The 24,686-nt window shown below is 41.5% G+C and overlaps 1 long non-coding RNA gene across 2 annotated transcripts in view; it reads right to left on the bottom strand.

Moving 5' to 3' along the window:
• The window catches only part of LOC138915364 (uncharacterized), a 102,142-nt gene extending 77,679 nt beyond the window's left edge, over positions 1 to 24,463 (bottom strand). The window contains exons 1-3 of one of the 2 annotated variants that reach the window (XR_011421208.1): positions 24,326 to 24,459; positions 12,723 to 12,774; positions 12,214 to 12,332 (exon numbers count right to left, since the gene is read on the bottom strand). This is a non-coding gene — a long non-coding RNA (uncharacterized lncRNA). Of the gene's footprint in view, positions 1 to 12,213; positions 12,333 to 12,722; positions 12,775 to 24,325 lie in introns of those variants that run through there. The other variant, XR_011421207.1, reaches the window with a different exon arrangement.
• Positions 24,464 to 24,686: the final 223 nt, after the last annotated feature.

Consider the following 24,686-nt stretch of genomic DNA (forward strand, 5'->3'; position numbering starts at 1 on the left):
GTGAATGTCCCCTTTCATTGCAGACGCTGCTGAATGCCCCGAGGGAGGCCAAATCATCTTCACTTGAGAACCACTATGCAACACTGTGTAAACTTGGGCAAGTTGCTTCACTCTCGAAATCTCAGTTTCTTATCTGTAAAACGAGGATAACATAGCACCGACCTCATGAGCTTCGGGGAGGATTAAACGAGACGGTGAACAGCAAGCCCCGAGCAGAGTACATGGCACATAGTATATCTTTAATAATAATGATAATAATAATAATAATGTAGGAAATCTCTGTACTTTATAGTGGTGTTTTTTATGGCTAGAATTCAAGGCTTATTCTTCCCTTCTTTGATTAAAAATAGTAATAATAAGGTACTTATTGCTGATATCTGTTTCAGCAAATGGATCAGAGGCTGAATCTCAATGTGGATAAATCAAAGTGAAAAAGGTCGGCATCAATCACTTTTGATCTTCTCCCATTACCAAACACCAATTAACGCTCTCGAGTTAAACATGACTGTGTGTCATCTTGTTGTAGCTAAGTGAACGTGGTGTGTGAAGGAAATTTAAAACCTCTGCTCAAAAAGGGAATAGAAAATTAGAATATTGCATTCAAGAATGATTTGTAGAGTTTACATTTCAGTGTTCTACAAAATGTGGATTTAAAATGTACATTTACTAAAACAAATTTTTTGAACGGAGTCTGCAATCTCAGACTTAAACGCATAAATATTTTAGGTTTATTAGCATAAACTGAATACCTACCAGCATGCAAACACTGAAATGAATTTAAGGAAATTGTTAATGATTCATTACATAGCGTAATTAGATTTTTGTGTGATCAGAGCAAATGTATTAGCAAAAACAATTATGCACTGATACAATGAAAAACCACTCTCAGGGAAAAAGTCATTAGTGTAATAAAAAGGATGTTTTGAGAGGCTCCTCCTGTACTTTCTTAGGCTCCATCACAAACAGCTGTTGCCATCTGCCAGGGAGAGCCCTTGGCAAAGATGCTTGACCAACCTCTGCCAAACCCTCCTGTGTTGGAAATGTCTACCCCAGAACTCACAGAGATGGAATATCTTTGAGAGGGAGCAAATGAATCTCCAGTGAGAACAAATCCCTCATTCTAAAGGGATTGTAGAAGAAAAATAAAACAAGATAAGCATAAAACGTATCCTCGTGGGAAATTGCTTTTGCTGCTTCTGCTTCTGTCTCTTTGAAACTTTTAGAGGGGGTGTGCTTTTGCCCACAGTGGACTCATTGTTCAAAGTTATTGCATTGTATTGTAACTACTTTCTCATGTGTCTTTGAACTCTTCAAGTGACGGTGCCAAGACATCTTCATTTTCATATCCTCAGGACCTGGCACAGAGCACTGAATAAATGATGAACAAGTAAACGAATGAATAAAAATGTCAGTTGGTCCAGCGCACCATGACTGGTGTAACAGGCCCCAAGATCAGTTAAGAACTTAAAATATCAATCTGAGAGTTCACAGGGATTGCTTCAGAACCACTGAACCTTCCTTTCATGGCAGAGCCTTCCTAGAATAGATACCGTCTGAGGCACAGGAAATGAGGCAACCATGTGTAGATACCGAGCATTCAGAGCCACGTGACACAGACCAGCTCTATACCCCAAAGAAAAGAGGTGAGGCAAACTTCCACACCATCGAAACAGAAAAAGATGTTTGCCAGAGATTTCCAGATAACTCAGGCAAAGTGTATTTTTTTTTTTTCTGCTTGAATTAAGAGTATAATTGCCTCAGCTCTCCATTTGTCTATTCATGTTCAGACATAGCTTCAGATAATTTGAGGTAGAGAGTCCTGGGGCGATGAAAAAGAAGGAGCCCAGAGACAAAGGAGGAACCTTCAAAATTAGCTCAACTGTGTCACTCACAGAACAGCCTGAATGCATCCAGGTGGCAGTCTGGAAATTACGAAGCGAAACTGGATCTAGGAAATGCTGATTTGAATTTTACAAATAAGAATGTGAGCTATTTTTACAGGGTGAGGCATTTGATTTTACCTTAATCTGTCAATATTTCAAAAGCAAATCCATGTAGCTCAATTGTTCCTATTTCATTTCTGTGGATGATGCCTTCAAAGAGGCTTTTCTGTAAGAATTTAATCTGGAAAGCTTAAAAGAAACAGTGGTGAAGATGAAATGGTTTTAAAAACTAAGTTTAAATAAGAATACTGTCTCCCAGGAAACGATTTTGAATAACAAAAAATCAAATTGAATACAATAGTCGCGTACTGACGTTATCTCTGACATCCTGGCTCTGAGATCGTGCTAGAAATGGAATAGCGTATGAACAAGTGCCTTCCGGGGCTTCCATTATGGGTCTCTGTTACATTTCATCCTAGACAACCCCCCCACACCGCCCCCCATTGCCCTGGTCTTGTTTATAGCCAGCCACGAACTTGAGATCATGAGCGATCACAGCAGAGTTCTAAAATCTGCCAGAAAAATAAGCAGGCATCATATAAATTAAAATGAAATTATCTGTGAGAAAGCTTTGTACACTGCAGCACACCATGCAAATCTGAGTTATTACAGCACAGAAGGCTCATTGGAGTCCTTTTTTTTTTTTAATTTTAACAAAACGATGTGGCTAATTACAAGGATAAAACCTCATTAAGTCTTTCAACCTGATTTTCCTTTTTGATTGTGGCAAGCTTATCTATTTTCTGCTAGTAGATTTCTTTTCTGAAACTAGACCTGGGCCTGCTGTGATTGGGTTTCAGAGACCACTGAGATGCATCGCCTGGAACTGTTGAGTCCAGGGAGGATGGGGTTAGTCCACCTGCCTGAAAGGAATTCACCATGGAAACCACAGAACAGGAAAAAAATGAGTGAGAAGGAAGCAAATCAAAATCAGTGTAAACTCTTGAACACAGGTGGGTAAAATTACAGCTAAGGTTCTACCCGGTCACTTGGGATCCTATTCCTGGGCCTTGAAATCACAGACTTACAGTCAGGTTTGGGGTGAAAAAATGAAATGACTGCTATGTTAACCTAAATAACTTGCAAAATAATTTTTTTCCCCCGCAAACTTAATTTTTTTTCCAGACCTCACAGTGTAAAAATGATTTGAAAGCTGATATAAATTTTAAAATACATTACATAAGTGCTTATGCATTTAAAAACTAAGCCCCAGGAGTCATATCAATAAGACTGCCGTGAACGACATTGTAAACCAAATTGTCAATGCTCTTCTTTGCTTTAAGTTTCTTTTTCATTGTTTAGGAAATTTTTTTTTTCCTTCAAAGTTGGCTGCTCTGGGCAAAGAAAAGGCACGCTTTTGGCTGTCTCATTGGATGAAATAATTTTAACATTAAATTCTTTAGAAAAATTAGTGTCTGAACTTTTTAATTCTCTCATCAGTTAAAAACAAAAAAGAGTTTGAGCGTGTCCCCACTAGATCTAGATTGAAACATTTATAGAAGTAGATATTTTACAGATGTTTTGATAAAAGTAGTTCATCCCGAGAAGAGAAAATGACCCCCTATCTAGGATATTTGTTATAATTACCTTTGATGCACTTAAGAACAGCACACACTCCTCAGCCCTTACCTTGTTTCTTGTTCTCTTTTCCCTTCCTGTGCCCTTCGGCTTTCATTGCTCCTTAAATTGCTTCTTGATGGCTAGGTTGCTACCCTGAGTCCCATTTGGGAGATCCTCGTGCTTTGAACACATTACGCTGCAGTTTGCTGCAGTTTGCGGTCATTGTGTCTCAGTAGAGACCAGTTTTTCCACCTAGGACCTAGTCAAATTCAGTTTGAATGAAATTTAGTGGGTTAATCAAATTCTCTTGACTGAAATCTTGTGGCCTTCAGTATTTTATGAAATGAGCAGCTTATTACGACACACTTAAATTTCTTTATTCAGAAATTTGGGTCACAATATTGCTCTAGTAAGGATACTTGGGAATGTCTATTTTCATTCATACCAGTTTGATTTTTTTTTAGATTTTCTAAATAAACAAGAAGATCGGAGGACTCACCATTGTATTGATACTAGTGCTGTGGTTCCCAAAATATTCTTTAAGATGAGGGTTAAGGAGGATCCACATGCAAACCTATTATCTATTTTGTTGTTGCTCTTTAAAGCATGCTTAAAAAATAAGTTCACTCAGGGGCCGGCCCGGTGGCATAGTAGTTAAGTTTGCACTCTCTACTTTGGTGGCCCAGGGTTCACAGGTTCAGATCCCAGGCACAGACCTACGCACTGCTCATCAAGCCATGCTATGGGGGCATCCCACATACAAAATGAAGATTGGCACAGATGTTAGCTCAGGGCCAATCTTCCTTACCAAAAATAAATAAATAAATAAGTTCACTCAAAAATGTTTAAATATTTAGATGTTATACGTCACAATAGGAAACAGTATGGGAAGGTTATATTTTCAAAATTATTCTGAATGATCTCATACACACTCACACATGCACACACGCCTATGACTTTTTTCCAGAGCCTAAAAGCCTGTAGTAGGCTGGTGGTCCTACAATTAAGAATTATCTTGGTTATGTGCAAAGGATTGGAATGAGATCTTCCATTCACATCTGATTTAACCCCAAACATGGTCCAAAAACATTCTCTTTCTTCCTGCAGTGAAAATGTATACAATGTCTTTAAAAATCAAATAAAAACAACTTTTAGAATCATGTACTCATTACAATGTGATCCACATCTCACATCGCTTTCCTTTCTGAGGATAACCAAGAGTGGAGATGTCTTCTATTTTTGACCGTATTTCTGATTTAAGTTTAATTGGTTATATTAGAGGACAATTCAATCAATGCTTTCCAATGCTCAGCCCTTTTTATTTAATGGATTATTTTCCTTTCAAGTTTTAGTAACAGCTGAATCACGAGGGGGCCTGAGATGCTGTTCTCACCATGAGAGGAAGAAAGCGCATTCTATCAAATGTTCAAGTGTGCCTATTCTTAGGTTTTATTCCAACTAATTTAGGAACATTAAAAATTAATCTTCTCCACTCTTTAGAAGAGTGATAATTTTAGACAAGGGATTGGAGAAAAGATTTATGTGCATATTTAATTATTCAATTATTTATGTCTGTCACTGCTCCTGGAGCTGTAAATCAGAGTCCACAGGCCTTGGTGCTCTGTGACAGTGATGGGGCATTTGGAAATCTGTAATGGGTTACTGTAAAGCGTAGGTATTACCCAACATCTTTATTGTGCTTTCCCAGGGCAAAGGGAAGCCATCTTTCTAAGGGTGGGTGGTATATTTCACAGGATTTTTGCTACAGCCAGTTTCATAATTTATTGCACCAGCTTTGTTCCTAACATACCAACTATTTCCCTCCCTTGTTGCTAACCAACCTCTGCTGACTTAAGAAGAAATAATTAAGGAAGATATGTCCCTTCTTCATCCCACGTGCTCCTCACCTTCCTGCTCTGCCCCCAGCTCACCCCCTTTTTGTGTGTGTGTGGAGGGGTTGTTTTGTTTTGTTTTGCTGAGGACGACTGGCCCTGAGCTAACACCCATTGCCAACCTTCCTCCTTTTTTGCTTGAGGAGGATTAGCCCTGAGCTAACATCCATACCAATCGCCCTCCACTTTACATATGGGTTGCTGCCACAGCATGGCTGACGAGCAGTGTATGTCCACTCCTGAGATCCGAACTTGTGAACTGGGCTGCCAAAGTTGAGTGCACCGAACTTAACCACTAGGCCACAGGGCCGGCCCCTCCACCCCTTTTTGAAGACAACTTGTTGCTGACATCTAACTGCTGGCATCCTCAGCTGACCACAGAAAGCTGCCCGTGGCAAAGCCCAGGCTCCTGGAGGGGCAGGTCAGAGGCATCCCACGCTGAGCCCTTCTCTTACAGAGCTTCAAAAACGCCCCCCTGAGGTCAGATACCAGGATGATCTGTGGCAGCGTCTTTCCAGATGTGGTAGCATTTTCTCCCTCTGAAAGTCTTTTCGGGATTTAAGTAAATTTCTCAGAGGCAGGTAGAGAAATCCAGATGGGAGTAACCAACCAGGGACTAGAAGCCAGAAGCAGGCCCGGATTAGGAAGGTTTTGGCGGCTGACAGCAGCAGGACCCTGAATTCTCCACTGTTCTTGAGTAACTGGTGGAAAGAAAGGTGATAAAGCTTCATCGTTTCTGACCATAAAGCAGGTACTTACTTCACCGGCAGCCAGACACTTGTATCCTCCCTTCCTCTCTCCCTTCTGCCATGTTCCTGTTCCAGAGTGAAGACATTGTCGGAAAAGGAGGCGTTGGCCTAGGGAAGGGGCAGAGGCTGGCACTGAGTGTGAAAACGCTAAAATTTCACATTCTCATTTTCAGCTGTCCACTTCCTGTGTTTCTGTTGTCCTCCTCTAAACACTTCCCTATTTTCACTGTAGGGTTGAATGAACTGGAACATTCCCCAGAGGATCTTTGCCTATTTCGCAGGATCTCTCTATTAACAGAAAACCATTTCATGATTTGAAAAAAAAAAGAATCAGTAAAATGATAAGGCTATAAACTCTTCTTAATTTAAACTTTGTCCCTTTCAGGGGCTTTGTAACACCTCCTCCAGTTGCCTCCCTAGATTTCGTCTGATTTTGGTAATCATTCTTGTTCATCAAAACAGAGGAAGATCACCCTCCATATTCATTATTCAGAGAGAAAAATCATTGGTGGCCTATTTATAGCTGAAAATTGTCCTGGAGAAGAATGGCGAGGCGGGTCATCTCGTGCCAAAGCCCTGCATCCAAGCAAGAGATGATGGTGTGCCCAAGGACCATGTGATCGGGCGCATCTCTGCATCTCTAATTATCCTGATTCATCGGCTGTTAATTCTGTCAGGAATTTTTGACAGAAAACCAACACATCAGAGACAAAATTGAATGCATTAATTCTGGTCTTTTAAGCCTAAAATATTAACATAGCAACGCATCTGATGGAGGGGCCTGGGCTGGGGGGTAGGGGGCAGTGCGGGATGATACCACAGCTGCACAATTGCATGTTGCAATTGCTGCTGTTATCTTCTGGGCTTTATATTTGATATTCTCTGTGTTGAGCACTGCATATTGATTTGGAGAAAAGTAAATGAGTCTCTGAATACATAAGGCCTTTCTGGTATACTTAGAACAATTCACTTCCCTTTTTTTCTTTCCTGATTTATTTTCTAACTTCAAGGGTCATGTGACTCACTTATTTTTAACTTTTTTTACATAATTTATTAGGCAGGGTATTTGATGGGGTAAGTATACAAAAAAATTAAATTACATTAGGAACGAATTTCTTCTTAATAAGAGCCCGATTCAGACGCTCATATCTAAATGTTCTGACACAGTGCGCAGGGCATTTATGTAAATCATCCCGCTCAGGCATCTGAAGGTACAAGGGGGCAGTCATTATGTTAAAAAGGCAGCATTTTGATTCCAATGTGAGTCTCTTCAGTTGTTGGAAACCTCAGGGAGAGAATGTGACAAGAGACTTCGGGTGGTGGATATGTCCTGAGACATTGAATGTTAACTGCTGATGGCCACTCATGTCCCTCTGACTCTTCTGCTCCCGGCTGCAGACGTGAGGCTGGGCAGTGGGAAGCCCCTGCTTTAATGAGGATGATTGGGTTGCTCACTCTGGGTGGAGAGGGCTGGGGAGCGAGGAGCACCATCTTGGAGACAGCGTTAGGTTGGAGCCCTGCCCTCCACCAGCTAGCTCCATTTGCTAGAGAATACAAGGAGCTGGTGGATGTGAACAAGCTTAAAAAGAGCACCCTGAGGGCTAACTTCTCTCCTTTGACAGGATACGTAACTCCCATCTATTGAGTGCCGTGTACCAGGCATGATGAGGGATGCTTGTTGGAAGAAGCTCATTCAGTCCTTAAACAACCCTGCAACATGGGTTTTATTATTCCAATTGTAGAGATCAGAAGACTGAGGCTTATGAAAGTCAAGTTACTGGCCCAAGCTCACCCAGCTAGAAAGAGTAACGCTGAGATTCTCACTCACACTCAATCGGGCGTAGCCATCGCTGCTCTCGACTCTCCCCAGGCTGCCTCCCAATGTGCTGTCATGATGCTGAGCAGGTGGTTGGTGTCTCAGGAGATGACCCAGGATCCATGGTCAGAAGACCTGCGTGCCCGCCCCTGCTCTGCCGGTCTGTAGGACGTGACCAGTGCATCAGGCTGCTCTCTTGCCCGTTACCCGTAAAATGGGGAAAATTAGACATACTGCAAAGGACCACTGTAAGAATTAAATCCGTTTTCCAAGCAGAGGACTTGGCATATAATAGGTGCTCAATTAATGTTTTTGAGTCTGGTTCTTGGGTAGCTTAATTCTATAAAGAAAATATATTTGCATATTTTGTATAGTTTCTAAGTAGCAACTTGGTAACATCTCAGTTCGTCTTTAATTGCAATTTGCGAAGTTTGTCTCAGTTTGCCTTTGAGAGCATGATTCTCTACTCCATTCTTCTTTTGGACGTAGATAGCCATGCATTTGCATCCACATTCAGAGCTCACATTCTCAAACACCCAGACGTGTGTTAGGAAGATGCAAGCGAGTGGCCCAGAACCCCCACAGCAGGAGCTCAGTGCCAGCTTGTTGAACTGAGTCTCAGGCTCGTCAGTGAACTGTGCCCATCCCTACAGTTACAGCCACCCATTTCCTGACCCAGCCTCCTGGGCCACAGAAACTTCCTCCGCTGTTTGAGGCTCCTCCCAGGTTGTAGTCCACAGAGCACTTCACTGTGCCTCCCTCAGGAGGGAGAAGGGGTTGCTGGCAGTGTAGCTGGGGTGGGAAGATAAGCTGCACAGCGTGACAGAAAGAGAGGCAGAAGTCACAGAGAGAGAGGAGATGGAGCATGCACGGGCGACTCTGGCTTCCCAGAGATGATATGCTGCCTCTGGACACGATGAAGTGAGGTGTCCTTGTGTGCTGTGGGACAGAGGGACCACGAGAATACTCTGAGCATTTGCGACAATAGAAAAAGTAGAACCAGCAGATCTCAGGACTTTTGCACATGCTCTGTTGAAATGCCCTCACTGCAGCCTCTGCAGCTGGTGTCTCCTCCTCAAGAGCCTTCTCTGACTTCCCTATTTAAAGCAGTCATTATCATTCCCAGGATATTGTGTCATCTTAATAGGACCTTATCATGATCTGAAATCAAATTGTTTATTGAGTTATTTCTTTTCTATTTCTAGAGTGCAAGCTTCTTACTGCTACTTCCCCGACGCCCAGAATGACTCAGATCAGGTTTATGATGAGTGAATGTCACCAGTGACAACTCATTTCCTTTTGGGCTGTTAATTTCCTCCTTATTCTAGAAACTCTCCACTCAGATATCCCATTTTTATTCCAAACCAAGCTTCAAAAATTGAGCTACCAATCCTCCTTTCAGCTCCCAAAAGAACCAAGACATTTCCATCTCACGGCTTCGTATGTTGTTCCCTCTGTGTGGACCATCAGCCACCTCAACTCCCTCCTCCCCCACCAGATTCTCTGCTGGCAGGAGGGCTGGCTGCTTCCCATCCAAATTCAACATCATTCCTTAGAGAAGACTTCCCCGATCACCGCACCGTGACCAACCGATCTTCCGCTAGTTTCTATCAGAATAGTCTGGATTGTTTGTTCTTTGTTCATATAACATTGTATTAGTTTCAGGTGTGCAACATAATGATTCAGTATATGTATATATTGTGAAATGAACTCACCATAAATCTAGTTAACATCCATCACCCCACATAGTTACAAATGTTTTTGTAACAAAAGGTACAAACTTCCAGCTACAAAATAAATAAGTCCTAGAGACATGACGTACAGCGTGGTGATGATAGTTAAGAAAACTGAACTGTATATTTGAAAGTTGCTGAGAGAGTAGATCTTAAAAGTTCTTATCACAGGAAAAAAAATTGGATTTTGTTTGTTTGCTTGCTTGTTTTTGTTTTTCAATTCAGTAACTTGTCTATTTATTTGTTTCTTGTCTATCTTCCCCACTAGATTTCAAGATTCCTTAGGGCAGAGACTGAATATTTTATTTTATAATGCATGCTTAGGATACAGCACAATGCCTAGAACATAGTAGGAACTAAATGAATTGTTGAATGAATGAATGATCTTAAGTCAGTTTGTCCACATTTGGATTAGGAGGCAAATCTTACTTCCAAATTTATTAATAGCTGTAACTCCTTGCCTCTTTTAATTTCTAGATAAACTATCCTTCTGCTAAAGGACAAGCTAAAATTCTACTTTGTCCCTGTGGCTTCTCTAAACGGTCCAGCTCCTTTCTCTTTGCCAGACTCATTCATTTAATTCACAAACTGGTGCTGAGTGCTCTAAGGGATAGAAAGACGCAACGGGGATGGTTCCTGACCTCAGAGAGGTTTGAATATTTATCACATACTTTTGGATTTGAGTGTAATTCATATGTGTCAGATGAATAAATGAATGAGCTTAATTATAGCTTTGTGGACCTCTCATCTCCTTATTTTTCATGACATTAAACACAAACACGTAGCTTCTTCCCACAATCTTCCTGGGAATGCTCAAGTGAGAGCATCTTTCCAGAAGAATTGAGAGTGATCTATTCCGGGTACAGAATTGATGCTGGGAAATGAAGTAGGTTCCCAGCATCTGTAAGTCCGATTTGCACTCTATTAATTCATTATATTTAAACGAACTTCCTGAAAACCACACCCTCTTGTATTTAAATGTAAACACGAAAACATGTTCTTAGCCAAAGGTAAAGGTTTTCAATTAGGTTTTATCACGTGAAATGACATCCTTTCACTGGTTCAGATAATGATGTTGGCCTCTTTTCCTTTCTCTCCCCCTGGTTTCTCAGGGCCATATATGGCAGCACTGCATTTCTGTCCCCACTAATTTGAAACCAAGTTTGAAATCAAATCCAGATTTTTTTTCCATGCTTCATCCATTACCTCCAATCCTTGAAAAAAGTTTTTTGTCTGTAGTACAAAAGCAAGTAGCTAAAATGTGGGAAAAGCAGTCAAGCTGTTGGCGGTTTTGTCTATATGATGCTCCACTGGTTTAACTGATTTTTCTCTGCATTAGATAAGTGGAGCACTTATCAGACAGTGGACACTATCTGGCAGTGTCTTGGCACAATGGACGGGCTATCAATTTTCTGTAACATTTCTCAGCTCTACTGTTTCCAGCACTGTTTTTTATCACCCTCCCTCAAACTGCCTTCTGACGCCAGTTTCTCCTCCTCCTTTCTGCCCTGCCCATTTCAGCTACAAGGGTCAAATTCCAGTATCCTTTATGTACAGGTAACCTCCAGATCCGTGCTCTTCATGAGCTCATTGACTCAAACTTCCAAAGAACAGACTTTAGGAGCCTCACCGTCCGTCCACATCGCCTATATTCTTCTAGTTATATTTTCCACTTAACGAAAACCAACCTGTTTGTCACCCTCTGTCATCCACTCACTAACTCAGTTGTTCAATCTCCTCATTAAGACCTCCTTCAACTCCTGTCCCTTCCACCTCCATGATACATCCCAGCTCCGAGCGCTTCTTGCCAACCTCACTGCTACACCCTTAGTCCAAGCTTAGTCACGTCTTTCCTGAACTTCCTACCAGACTCCCCGGCGAGGCCTCCCCAAGCCTCCTCCTAGACCACCTCTGCACAGTGACTGTGAACAGCTCTGCAAATGTACTTTCTAAAACATAAATCAAATCCCGTCACTCCCCTACTTAAACCGTTCTGGTGGCTTCCTTTTGAGACCAGGATAAAATTCAAACTTCCTGCGTTGGCCCACAAGGTCCTGTGTGACCTGACACCTCCGCCCCTTCACCTCTCGCTCTGTCTGTCGGTTCTTTCTGGGTGCACCTGCCTGTGTCGCTCTCGAGAAACACCAAGCTCACTCCCTTCTCAGGACCTGGACTTGCTCTTTCTTCCCCTTGAAGTCTTCTTTCTCCGTATCTTCACCTGGCTCCCTGCTTCTCACCGTCTCGGGATCGACCCAAAAGTCACCTCAGAGAGGCCAGGCCTCTCAAGTGAAGCAACAGCCCTATTCACTCTGCAGGGGCATCCACTTTTGTTACGTCATTAGTGCTCATTTGCGTGTGAAATCATCACCCTTATTTGTGTATTGTTTCTCTCTCCTCCCTTAGAATGTAAGCTGCCTGTGGTCCAGCTCACCATGAGAATTACTCACCACCACATCTCCAGCATCTGATACAGAATCTCGCACCCAGCTGGCACTCCTTTCATTCATTCAACAAATACGTATTTAGCAACTACTCCATGTCAACCTCTGTCCCGGGCACTAGGATATAGCTGTGAACACAACTGAAAAGTTCCTGTTCTCAGGGGGTCTATTTTACATTTGGGGTAGGGCTGGTGCACACTGTAAAAAAAAAAAACAAAAAAACTTGTTAATAAACAAGTAAATATATACTATATCAAGTGATAATACGTGCTCTTAAAAAATAATAAAGCAGGAAAGGGGAATAGGAGGTGTCAGCAGGGACATCCCTCCCTAAAAAAATAAACAGGGTGAATTACTCCTGCCCTTGTTTCCAGAGCACTTTAAATATGCTTTTTTTCCCCACATTGATCTCATGTATCATAGTCCTGTGTTCACATGACTTTCTTCGTGTGAACTCATTTGACTCTGAGTTCTACGTTAGTGATGGTGCTATGCGTATCATTCTTTGTGGCTGGCATATAGGAAGACGCAATAAATGCAATTAAGTAAGAGAATAAATTAATTAACGTTTATATTTTCTATTCTTACCTTTTGGAATGTCTTCTGTGTAAAACTTCATGAAAGAGCATTCTTAGGAGACCTAGAGAAGATATTTATCACTTAACCCTTCAAATACCCAGTCAGCGCCGCCCTTGTTGTCTCTCTGCATCAATATGAGGAAGGAACACCTCGTAACTGCTGTGTGTTTTTAATTTGTTAAAGCATTCTGTGCACCTGGTGGGAGGGATGTCTGCCCTCTTTCCTTCAGGCCACAGGGCTGGGGGTTCTGCTCATTTACCCTTTAGATGGCACACACACATTTGTGTACATAAAGGAGATACACAATACATACTATGCACTAATTGGATTCCTTTGTTACACAGAAAACAGTTACAGAGCAGAAATTGTGTATTTCGTACTTCTAATCTGGGTCCTTGGCCCCCAGCCACGCATCAGGGATAAATCCAATTTTCCTCCAGAAATGCTGTGACACATTTGAGGTCCTTCTCTGCAGTGACATTTCACTGCTTTTCTAGATAAGGGAAGGCACACGTCTTTCTTTCTCAGTGCTTCTGGTGTATTTCAATATCAGAAGCAAGAAAAGGCTGTAAGCTCTTTTTTATTTTTAAAGAATTGCTTCCCAAGTTGCATCTTGGATATGGCTAGGGAAACCACAGATAGAAAAAACATAATGAAATCTGATTCTATATCCATGTGACGGATATGAAAAGGAAAATTAAGTTTTTCTCAAAGAATGTCAATAGAGGGAAAGCACATCAAGAGAGCAAATACTTCAGGTCCAGCCGAGCAGTTCATTTCACTGTAAAGACACCTCTTGTGCCCCATGAACAAGAGAGAAAACAAAGGGCCTATTTCTCTAGTAAGAGAAGATAATGACTATTGTTACAGGATAGAGAAGAGGAAGAGATGATTTTGTTGCACATTGTACCGGATTTCAAAATACATGTGGTTTCCTGCCAGAAACTTAATTTCTAGTCTCGTCTCAGAACAGTCTAGGTTGGGCTGTCATAGGTTTCCTGTGTTCCTCTCTGATAGTACGTATACAAAAATAGAAAGCGGGAAGAAAACGCTTCTAAGCCAAAATACATCATATTGTGTTTCAAGTGTCAGATAAGAGAAAAAAACGACTACATCCTTGTTCAACTCTCTACTCCACGTTCAGTTTTTGTGGCCGGCAGAGTTTCTCCCTAACAGCTGTCGAGGTGGACGACCACAGATCCTTTGGACTGAGCATCTGTTTGGCAACTGTGACCCGAGCATCTGGAGAAGATCTATGACTTGCAAAACAGTCAGGGAAAAATCAATACAAGTATGCAATCTATATGGAAAATAGTGTGGAATCATTTTTGTTTCAGGCAATATAAGGGCTACCATTTCACGAGTCCTGGAAATGTGGGTCTTTCTTGCCAGTCTGCCACGGGTGTGGGAACCACTAATGGATCCAATGAATCATGTTTTAGCTGCTCATAAATAGGAGCCTTTGGAATGCTCAGCAAATAAAGCTTCCATTATTCATCCATCTTTGACTAGCCATTGCGCACAGTCCACATCTTGTTTGCTAAGCCTATGAAAAGAAGTTCTTAATGATGAACACTATTGTCAAGAATTTTTCATTTATTTAGAGTTTTAATGATCAGACGTGTTTGGAGAAAAAATTCTCAGATGTGGTCAATTATCTCTGCTCTTCTGTAGGTTAGAGAGGGATGCACACACGTAGGATCAAATTGCATCAAATTGGATTGGAATGTTTTGACAGCACAATACAGCAAAAGGTTATGCCGGTATTATAAAGCAGGAGAGCATAACAAGTGATTTACGATGGTGGCAGAAGCACAACCTTGAATTACAATGAATAGAGCCAGCTGCCTATTAAAAATGTACAGTGGTTAATAAAACTGCATTTGATTAGATGAAGATTTGGGGCATCAATTCTAATGGATCATGGATAATTGTTCTAATACAGCCTAGTGGAATTTTTTTTGTTTTGATTTATGATATCCACTCTTTGATGGACCTTCCAGGCATACGTATAGCAGCCCAACGGAATTCAAATAGGTCAAATTGTCAAGAGAGCCCATGTCCACCTTTATCAGGAAAATCCTGATTTAACACATGTGTTTTGTGTAGCCCTGAAGGACAACAGGTTAAGATTTTTCTTAATCCAAAGAAAGCAAAATTCCAGAACCTTGTATTTCTTTATAAAGCTCTCTCACTTTCAGTCCTTAAGGAAGAGACAACTCAGATAACTCTCCATCTTGACTTTAGAAGAAGGCGTCTTTCCTCAAGCCTGAAAGACGAATGAAAGGCAATCCAAGAGAATGGCAAAGATGTACTGTTGTTTTCACTATTCAAAAAAGTAAGTGTTTTTAGAAGAGAGATGGGAAAAGAGTGTGTGGGTGGATTTGAAATGGGTTAGATCAGATCCAAGAGGATGTCACTGATAAAAGAAAATAAAAGTAATTATCATGCTATGGAGTAATGATGTTTTCAAAGCGTTTTCAAGTCTTTTTTTTTTCCTTGTATTCAAGATATCCTTTTAAAAAGAAAGAAAAATTTGACCCCACTTTACAAACTGGAAGAAATCAGATATCTAGATGTGAAAAAAACTTCATAATAAGAGAATATAAGTGATCAAAGACCAGAAACAGTGCTTTGAAACATTCTTTTGTTATCATTCAAACATTAGCATTTCCTTCCAATGGCCTTGGTCATGAAATATTTCTGGGACAGCTATGTAAAACAGTCAAGGACTGTCCCAATGTCCCCTTCCCACGGTACCAACCCTTACCTCCACCACAGTCATTCTTTCCCTAAAGCTACCCATCCCTACTTCCCATTTCATCTGTTATGCACATGTCTAAAACTACAGATACACAGGAAATAGTATAGTGGTTAAGAGAAAAAAGATATATTTATATGAACATATTTCAGAAACACATTTATGTTAAGATCATTAAATATGTGAAAAACTTCATCTTTAATAACCAAAAAAATGCAAACAAATGAGATATTTCCCCACTATCAGAATCACAAAAATTTTTTAAGTTAATAACAACTAGTTTTTGCAAAGATGTGAATAAAGGGAGGATCTTATATCATACTCTGGTGAAAATACGAATTGGTAGAACCCCCATTGGCAGCATCTGTTAAAGTATATGTATATACTGTGCGTGTGCGTGTGTGTACACATATACACGTCATATGTATATACACATATGTGCTTATATGTACACATACAAACATAGACATTTTGTAGCACTGTTTTTCTCAGGGGGAAAAGGTGCACAAATATGGAAAGGTATCACTTTCTTAAAGGATTGCTATATTTTTAATACAAAAAGTTGCAGAATACTGTTTATAAGATGATCTCCACTAAGAAAAGAAAGATGTACAGTAAACAAACAGCTGCATATATAGCGGAACTGAAGCGTTCACAGCAGTTACCTTTAGGAGTGGAGGTTATCTAAAGAATTATGTATATTATTTTCAGAAGGCAAAAAATTAAGGTTAATTTTAGCTTCTTTGTAGCTGCTTCTCTCTTTTTCCAATTGAATACAAATCCAAAACCATATGATGTCCTTGAGAAATAGTTATATTATGTGTGTTGGAGTCAGACAGACATTGTTTGGGTCCTGGCTCCAACACTTGAATATCTTAGATTTCTTGAAGTTTCGTTCCCTCAACCATAACATAAGGGTCAGCTTAGTTCTTAGGTCGTGAAGTTGTAAGGATTAATGAGATTCTGCAGGGTAATTCAGGAAAATGCTTAGTGTGGCAACTCTTGCATAGAAAGCTCAACAGATATTATTATTATTGTTATTATTATTATTGCAGTCCAAGTCCAGGTTTATCTGGCATATGAGACAAGTTTTAACCCCAGTCCATTCTTAAACCAGGTAGCATCTTTGTCTCCCTTGTTCTCTTAGAAGTTTGTGTTTGCTCTTACATTCCACTTACTTCTCCGCCGGAAACACTGAGTTTTCCTTTGCCTTGATGAAAACCTCTTGTGGGTTCCTAGTCTCTTACATTTATTCAGATAGAGCTGCCTGAACCACCCTCTGCTCTTCCACTGCAGCTCATTTCATTGGAATTCTATTCAAGCCAGAACTCAAAACCATCCCACTCTTTGTTATCTCTGTCTGCCCTTTGCCTCCTAACTGAATGTTGAGTCTTGCCTTTTACTGGAGATGGACCCAGGAGCCCTGGTATCTCCTAGAATTTGTTTCTCCTATGATATCTATAAAATGGAAGAATGATCACTTTGAAAAAAAGTTGCACAGGAAGCATCCACATGACCCCATAAATATTATGCTCAGGAACCATGACTGAGCTATTTAGGCAGGACTAAGATAGATGGATCCCATTTTGGAAAATATTTTCATATTTTGAGTATGTTCCTTAGACTCTCTACCAGAACAGTTTCACTGTTAAGTAGAACACAAAACCTAAGTCTCACCACCTCTGCAGCCCACCATTGCAACCCGGGGCGCTCACCGAAGATGCTGTTCATCCTAACTCTGCATGTAGACATCCTGTGCTAAAGAGAAAAGAGCCAAGTGGAGACTGGGAGGAATAAGTCTTTCAAATAGGCAGAATCTCAATTCTTCTTTCTTCTAAACAAACAATACGCTATGTGATGGACTGTTCATCCAAGATTTCTCTCGGAAATATGTGGGTTTCATTAATTTTAACCAGGCAATGTACAGACAGACATGTCTGCCTCCTGACAGTAGCAGAAAATAATCTGCAGATATAATAAAATAGTCCATCTTATTGCAATAAAAAGCAAGAAAACCGGAGCAGTGAGACTGTATACTTTCAGTAGCGTGTGTCCCTGAAGACCTTTAGAGGTAATAATCATCTCTCCTTCCATTTGGTAGTGACTGATGGTTTGCAAAGTACTTCCACATACATTATTTCATTCAAGGAAAAGAAATGCATATTCTACAAGGGCCATTCCTGAGAGAAAATAAAATGTCAAGGAAATGAAAACTATTCCTAGACTGAATAATTCAGGGAGCTGCTCTGTCAAAATGGTCAACCGCTTCATGAGAAACAGAGGGGCCAAAAAATCAAATCAAATCACCATCAGTAGTATAAATAGGAAATAGCTGGGGCTTACTAAATTTTTTTTATTCTGTTCATGATTCAGGGACTGTAATTTGTTCCATATTTGTTGAAATTGGAAAAAAGATGATAAACAGGCATCCTAGCTCTCAGGTCCCCTGTGGAATTTCAAAGCTTTGACACCTGGGGCAAAACGCATACACACCAGTTGGTGGTATAATGACTTTCCTTTGCCTTCTGATTCTGTCCACATTCCACTCACTAACATAACACCTGCTCCATCTTTACCTGTGTGTACCTTCTACTGCAGCCAGGCCAGGCTCCTCCCTTTCACAAAAAGGTGCACATCCCTGCCTCTAAGTCTTTGCTCCCCACACCATTCTTCACATCTAAAATCATGTTTCTTCCTCCAAGAACTTTCCCCAACTACTCTGAGCTACAATCTCCTTTCTTTGTTTTCTGATAGTTCATATTTTTCATTCATTTACTCAACATTTAATGAGACTCGACTATACACAAGGCATGATGCTAGGCACTAGAAATACAGTACTGACAAAGAAAAACAAGATCTCTGTTCTCAAGGAGATTACATTCTCCGGGGGAAGGGCAGCCAATAAACACATAGACAATAAAAGATTATTTTAGGTGCTGCTAAGTGCTGTGAAGGTCTATAAAGGGGTGCTATGAGAAAATGGCTAAAGGGGAGATTGGTAGCTTAGATTGGGGGGTCAAGGAGAGCTCCACTGAGGAAATGACATCTGAGCTGAGGCATGAATGAATCAAAGGAACCAGTCCTGCAAAGACGGGGTGCAAAGTGTCCCAGGCAGAATGGACAACATCTACAAAGGTCCTAAGGAGGGACCAAGCATGGCAGTTTCCAGCAACAGAAAGAAGCGTGGTATGGCTGGGATAGTGAGCAAGGGGAAGCCTGGAGGAGATGGATCTGAGAGGCAGGCTAGTGCTGGATCACGTAAGGGCTTCAGCCTTTACTCCGACTACATCGGCAAGCCATGGGAGGGTTTTAGGCAGGAAATCATGAGATATGATTTGTGTTTTTTGAAAGAGCTCTCTGGCTACTGGGCAAAGAATGGACCATGAGGGTACAAAATCAGAGCGAAGGAGACCGGTTCGGTGGTGTTGCAGGTCCAGGGGCAAACGAGCGGGGTTTGGACCCAGGTTGCATGGTGAAGATGGACAAAGTTGACTGATTTGGGACATATTTTGCAGGTTAAGCCATCAGGACTTATAGGTAAACTAAATGTAAGAGGGAAAAGAAACTCAAATGCATGTTCTACGGTGCTGTTTTTAAACTCTTTAATGTGTGCTTGTACATGTGTTCCCACCTGGATTATAAGTACTTTGCAACCAGAAATTGGTTATATCCTACTCTTTCTTGTCTCAACCACAGAGACAAGAATGACCCTGTGCAAAAATGAGCACACAATAAAGACTAGTTAACTTGAATCCAGTTAATAGTTTTACTTCTATTGCGGGGTGAAAAATAGTCTAATCCAACTGACCATTGCCAAGCAGAGTGTCTCTCCTGTTCGTTTGTTTTTCTGCATGCTGCCGTGTGTCCCTTCACCTCGTGTGATTTTTTTGGTCTCTGTAGTTCTCTCTGTGATTTCTTGGCAACCACCCTGTGCTGATAGGATCTCTGCTTCTGTAAGCGTGCCCACTTCCTTGCTCACTGCACACCACACTCACGCAGCTCCCTGCCACCATTTCTCTGCCAGGCCCTCTGCTGGGTGATAGGGACCCAAAGATAAACATCAGGAGGCATGAGCAATGTCGTCTAGGCTTCACATAAGAACCAGGTGGGAGAAGCCTGGACCACGTGGAGATACATGTAAGAAAGAAAGGGAAGCATTACACAGGATAACACAGATTTGATTCTCTCCTTTAGTGCTGAGCTCTCTAAGGGCTGCAGAAAAAGGAAGCTCCATTTGCTCCCTTGTCCCTTATCTCTCAACTTCTCTAGACACTGTGTGCTCAAGTTCCAGGAGAGGGAATCTTGAATCTCTCCATGAGAGGCCAAGAGGATTCGGGGAGATGTGTGCAGAAATGTTTTGGGGGTTGCTTGGATAATTCCATCTTTTTTCCCGCATCCTCTCTCCTGACAAACAAACATCCTTTCCAGCATTTGGGTTAATTTCTCTTCAATAAATATTTATCAGATTAGGACTGCTATGTACAAGACCCCAGAAGGGTCCTAGAGATATGGTCCCTGTCCTCTAGATCTTTGAAGAAAAGACATAAAACAAAGTAAAATGCAATCCATGCCAAGTTGACCTCTGCACAATAGGATGTTTGAGCACAAAGGAAAGGTGATGCACCTGAATAGATGGTTCAAGAAAGATGTCTCAGAGGAGAAGGAGTCTGCATGGATATGGAAAGGTGAGAAGTATTTTGAGAGGTTGAGAAGGAGAGTATGAAGGTGCAAGACCAGCTGGAGCAAGAGCTCAGAGGCACCCCACGACACTGGACCTCTGGGGGATGGCATGAAGTTGGCTGGCTGGAGAATAGGAGTCAGGAGGAGATACACTCAAAGGAGACGGTGTAAATGAATCCAGTGTCAAGGTTTCAGAAACTTTCAGTGCCTGTTGGACATTATTCTGTAGCCAATAGGGAGCTACTGCAGCCTCTCACATAGGGGAGCATCACAAGCTGATCTAGAATATGGAAGCTAATGCTGGTGTCGTGGCCACAGGAATGCCCCGCTCAGCTCTCCCTTCAAGAGAATCTCTTAAGGAGCAGAGGTGATTGACATTCTCTAGCAGTCACTCCTTTGGGTTCACGCCAATGGTAAAGCCACCCTTGCTGACCAAGAGGGAAACTCTTCAATGGGCACTTTCTCTTGGGTGTTTCCTATCCGTCTGGCTGAGACTGTCTCAACATTGCCCTGTGATCTGAGGCTCTGTGTACCCAGTCCTTCCTTCTCTTTCTCCTTTCATAGGCGTCAGGTCTGTAGGGCAGTCTGAGGTCTCCTCTGTCTATTCCTGTTCCCTCTTCTTAGATTCTCCACAGGCAATGCCCTGAATAAACATCTTGCACTCTTGCCCTCAGCTTCCCAGAGGACTCAGACTGACACAGCTAGTGAAGGAAGAAGGATGAGCCACCCCAGCCCATTTTAGGGGTAATATCCAGAGCAGACTGGTCAGTACCAACGGGCTAGAAGAGGGAGTCTTAAGGGAAATGAAAGGGAAGGGAACACTTTTTATGACAAAAAAAGAATGGGTTTTGCTTGATCATCTGCAATATCCTTGTGGGAGGGGGCTTATGCTTGTTACTCTGAAATCACTCAATCCTCAGTGTATTTTTCATCTATGGTGCAGATGGATAAATATTGGTGGGTTTGTCACTGCCAAGTCTTTGCCTATGGTTTTTTTTTTTCCTTTTGTGTCCCTGCAGTTGTGTTTTACAGCAATTTAGTGTGGGATGGACCTAGTAACTCAGGTCAAGTAAGTGTTCGTTATTGAAAGTTCGAAACACTTATGCCCTTTTATTGAAACCAATAATGACATGAAATAACATTTCATGTGATCAACATTTTCTAGGTAAAAAGTACTAAAACCGCTTATTCACATGCTGTGGAGCAAAACCCTAAAGAGCGTTTGTAGAGAATACAGTTAGACTGGCAATCTTTCTACTAATATTTTCACATAAGAAATCATAGCTTTATAGAAGTGTTTAGTTAAAAAAAAAAACAAAACAATAGTTTAAGAAAATGATCCTCCTCTCTATCCCAAAATATGTTTAATGTTTAACAAGAGAATAGTGATTATAACATATAAGGCCAGTTGAATAATTTCCAAACACTCTCTTTAAGTTTTTAACAGGTTACTTTAATATTTAACTTATGAAGGATTCATAGCAGACTTCCTATTCTGATCTCCTAAGCTGCCATTTGTTTCTCTACTAAATATAAACACATGAGCAATCAGAGTGAAATAATATGAATTTATAGATAAACTAAATACGGGATGTTTAGCAACAGTTTTCAGGTATTTTGATTTGATGAAAATAAATTATTTTATATTTAAGAAAAACCATGTGGAACCATTAAAACTATGGCACATTTGAGCTGACTGTATGATCACCCAGTTACAGATGTTTCAAAATCCATAATAACTCGAGAGTAATTATACATTTATGTCTAAATATGGATTTTTTTTAAAAGAGGTTTGTTTATCCCTTATGATTCTTCCCAAACTGTGCCATGTAAACTGGTTTCATGACTGATTTTCATCTCCACATCCTGTGAAGCGCCTTTGTTTATAATATTCTTTTTGAAGTCGAGGAAAGTGCTGCAGATGAAAGCGACGGCACAATCTTGTCCTTTCATGCTGTAAAGTAAATAAGGGGACTTGTTCATTTGATCAGTGGCTGTCACTCTGAAACAATTTTCCACCAAGTCTGGAATCTTGGAATTATTGGAGAAAGAACAGTCAGTACGAGCAACCTTTATAAACCACATGAAACCCCGAGGGGTCGGCAGCCTTTGGCATAGGAAGAAACACACGCTCCTGTAGAGTGCACAGGCCCTTCGAAATCTAAGCCCCGAGGAAAGCTTTAGACATCTCCTAATGTCTGTGCCCTCTTCTTCCTGGCTACAAGAGCCTTGGTTTTGTTTGGGAACCTGTGTGCCCATTTCCCAGCAATGGTCATAGTTGGACTAAACCAGTTAGGACCTTCTGTTCTCCACGCTTTCAGCTTCTCTTGCAGCGAGTGATAGCCAGGCAAATAGGAACAGAAATCTGTGGTGGGGGTTTCTGGGCAAGCTTTTGCTTTCCTGAGGCAGGGAACAGATGCGTTGGTACCACCCGTTTCTCCTTCCTCGTGGCTTGAATGCAGATGCGAGATCAGAAACTGAAGCGGCCATCTTGCCACCGTGAGAGAAAGGCTGAGGGAACCACAGAGACACTGGCCCCCACACCATTTAGCCACTGAACCGATTCCCTCGGCCTCCTGCATTTAGACTTTATTTGAGAAAAAACAAACCTATTTGTTTAGGCCTTGTTATTCCCTTCTTGTCACTTACAGCGAAAGGCATTCCCAACTTAAACAGACTGAAATCACCTGCTTTTCCAGCCTCATTTCCTATACCTTCTTCCTCAAGTTACAAAATCTATGCACATTCTGCCAACTCACTGAGCTATTTAGTGAAAGACACACAAACTCTTTCCCTCCAAAATCCTGCTCCTCAAAACAACTCAGCTCAAATGAGAAACTTTTCCCCAACTCCTCACGGCCTTCTTTCCCCCATGCTCCCTGAATGCTTTGCACCAGCCTCACGCTTACCAACCAGGCCAGAGGATCTTTGAGGATAGGACTCAATTCCTCTTCTTTGAATTATGCCCCATTCTGTTACACTATTCTCAGTACATAACACAGCGCCAGCAACACTGGGACACGTTACCTTTGTTAAATCTTATATTCTCTAGACTCCTTGAAGACATAACCTTGATCTCCTCTCTGATTTTTCACTGAGAGGGTTCCTTTGGCCCTAAACAAAGTCATACTCTCCCTCCCCCTGGCACTCCCAGATTAGTTGAAAAAACATACTGCTATGTTTCTTTTGAAGGACACTTTCATAATAACAAGTAAAATTTCAGATATATATAATTTTCGAGGCAGCAATTCCAGTTATAGAAAACTACCCCAGAGATACACCACATAAGCAGCCAAAGACATCTGTACCTGGATATTGACTAAAGGCTCACTTAGAATAGCAAAAAGTGAAAACACAGCCACTAAGGAGAAACGGGGTCAATCAACTGTGGTGCATCCACTTAAAGAATACTATGCCACTGTCCAAAAGAACCAGAAAACTCCAGATATGGGACCTGTAAGGATTGCCCAGATACATTACTAAGGAAAATACGCCTGTTGTAGAAGTGTATATTTTTATCCTTTTTTTGTAAAAAATACTTACATACATCTAAAAATTCAAAATGAGTAAACTCTAACTTATAAACAGTGGTTAGTTCCAGGGTTGGAACTTTTGCTCTCTTAGATTTAGATATTGGTTTTGTGTGGATTTCTATAGTCCGTACATATATAGTATTTATAATCAGAAGGATATGACTATAGCACAGATCTGCTCTGGTGTGTGTTTGCAATAATGGTCGGAGGCCGGGAGCATCTTCAGGGATGCGATTCCATGTGGAAATGAGGAAATGCAGAGACAGTTTGAATGCAGGAGAGAGAGGCTGGAAATGGGGTGGCAATACTGGAGGTGCAGGGAAAAATAACACACGATGAAAACTGTCCAAAAACGGAAGAAGTTGCATTATGAGATAGTGAGCTTCACATTCATCCAACTGTGCAAGCAAGAGACCTCAGTGTCCCTTTATGAGTGTTCTTTCCCTCATTCCCCAAGATTCCTCTAATGAACACACTTCTCTCCGTCTCTACCAGCCCCACTCTAGTCCAGGTCACCAACCTCTCCTGCTGGAACCGTTAGAATAACTTTCTAATTAGTATCCTTACATCAGGTGTGGTTGGCAGAATTTTGGTCCCCAAGACCTTTGCCCCTGTTGTCACATCGGTGACTGACTTACCTTACATGGCATAAAGGCCTTTGTGGATGTAATGAAGGTTATTCATAAGTTTGACTTTAAAACGGGGAGAGTGTCCTGGATGGTCCGGGTGCACCCAGTGTAACCGCAGGAGCCCTCAGCAGCAGAACTGTCTGTGGGCTGAGGGCAGAAGAGGAAGCAGGACAGAGGCAGCACAGAAGATGGAGACACTGGAAGCGTGAGAAGGACTCGACCTGGTGGCATTACTGACCTGAAGATGGGAGGGGCTGCGTGGACAGCTGGAGGAGGAAATGAATTCTGCCAACAACCCCCGAACTTGAGAGGAGGCCCTCAGCCCAGCTGATGCCTGTATTTCTACCCCGGGAGATCCTAAAGGAGAACC

Source organism: Equus caballus, chromosome 9, assembly GCF_041296265.1.
Source record: "Equus caballus isolate H_3958 breed thoroughbred chromosome 9, TB-T2T, whole genome shotgun sequence".
NCBI lineage: Eukaryota > Metazoa > Chordata > Mammalia > Perissodactyla > Equidae > Equus > Equus caballus.